Source organism: Fundulus heteroclitus, unplaced genomic scaffold (assembly GCF_011125445.2).
Source record: "Fundulus heteroclitus isolate FHET01 unplaced genomic scaffold, MU-UCD_Fhet_4.1 scaffold_60, whole genome shotgun sequence".
NCBI lineage: Eukaryota > Metazoa > Chordata > Actinopteri > Cyprinodontiformes > Fundulidae > Fundulus > Fundulus heteroclitus.
Genome location: NW_023397033.1, coordinates 425,476 through 426,837, shown reverse-complemented (window position 1 = coordinate 426,837; position 1,362 = coordinate 425,476). Strand labels below are relative to the sequence as shown.

General features: G+C 49.5%; 1 long non-coding RNA gene across 1 annotated transcript; it reads left to right on the top strand.

Annotated features, from left to right (window-relative positions):
* The first annotated feature begins 202 nt into the window (after positions 1–202).
* Positions 203–797, top strand: LOC110367294. Its single transcript, XR_004929925.1, has 3 exons — positions 203–246; positions 345–674; positions 746–797. It is a non-coding gene; the product is annotated as an uncharacterized LOC110367294 (long non-coding RNA).
* Positions 798–1,362: the final 565 nt, after the last annotated feature.

Below are 1,362 nucleotides of genomic sequence, written 5' to 3'. Positions count from 1 at the left end.
GATACTGCAGGACATAGGAGGGGGCTACCCGTTCTAAAGTGGGCTTGTTTTGATCCTTTTAAATTAAACTTTGGTTTGGTACCTGTCAGGGTTCTCTGTGTTGTCCTGCTCTAACTCTACTCCTCAGGTGTGCCTATTTGGCTGAGGGGGCGTGGCCCACACCTGCAGCTCGTTGCAGGCGGCTTCCTCTGGCTTCTTAAGCAGAGCGCTGACAGATGGAAGACGCCAGAGCCTTAAGCAGTCGTGGTACGACGTGGCCTCTGACCCAACTCCTGAAAACCTGCTTGTCAGTTTTTTCGTCTTTGAACTTTGACTAATTTTGGATCTCCCTGTTTCTGTCACAGTTTTTGGTGCTTGGATGCACTCACCTGTCTTGACGTCTTGTCCAAAGAACCAGACCTACAGAATCCTCTTGCTCAGATTTTGCTCTGGCTCACCCCTCATACTCCCTGGATGTTACCCAGCGGGGCCTGAGATTCCCCCTCCCGGATTCCGCTGGTTCTTCCCTCACTCTGGTCAATCCATCTGTCACCCACTTCCGAGGAGGCTCACTCTGGATCCCTCACCAGTAACATCAGCCACCCTCAGCCACTAGCTGCCGAACACCAACAGGGGTAGGATCACAGAGTTCCCTCGGCGCTACTTCTCCCCGGTTAGGTCCGCCCAGCTTTATGGTAAGCAGCGCAGCTTCTAGTAGTTCTCCTGGTTCACCTTTCAGAGTCACTTACTCTTCTTCTCTTTGCAGTCTCTCCAGCCGTGACGTTCTGACCCTGCCGAGTTGTCCGTAGTCCCGTCCGTTATATCTGCCTGTTTCCTAAATAAACATCTTAAAACTGTGCTTTGCTTCCCGATCGTATCTGCATGTGGGCTCGTCATCTGAAAACCATGACAGTACCAAGTTTGGTACACTTCTTTTTAGGAGGCCCTGATTAAGGCCTCATTAAGGTCAAAAAACAGCTGCTGGCAGACAAAAGAAACAGCCACATGTGCTCAGGTGGGCTTGTTTCGATCGTCTCTATTTACTGTTTCGTTTGGTACCAAGTTTGTGAGGCTACGATGCTCCTTCGCTAAACAGTGGCACAAAACACTGGTTTCTAGGAGGCCCCATTGAGGCCTCCTAAGCAAGGAGAAAAACCCAGCTGCTGGGAGACAAAGGAAAAAGCTACATGGGCTCAAGTGGGCTTGTTTCGATCGTCTCCATTGACTCTTTTGTTTGGTACCAAGTTTGTTACCCTTTGTTGCTCCTATGCTGAACAGTGGCACAAAACACACTGCTTCTTAGAGCACCAAAGTATAGGTGCTGAAGTGCCTGGCAGATCATTATGTTCTAAGTATGAAGCCCACTCTTCTTTGAAAAATTTA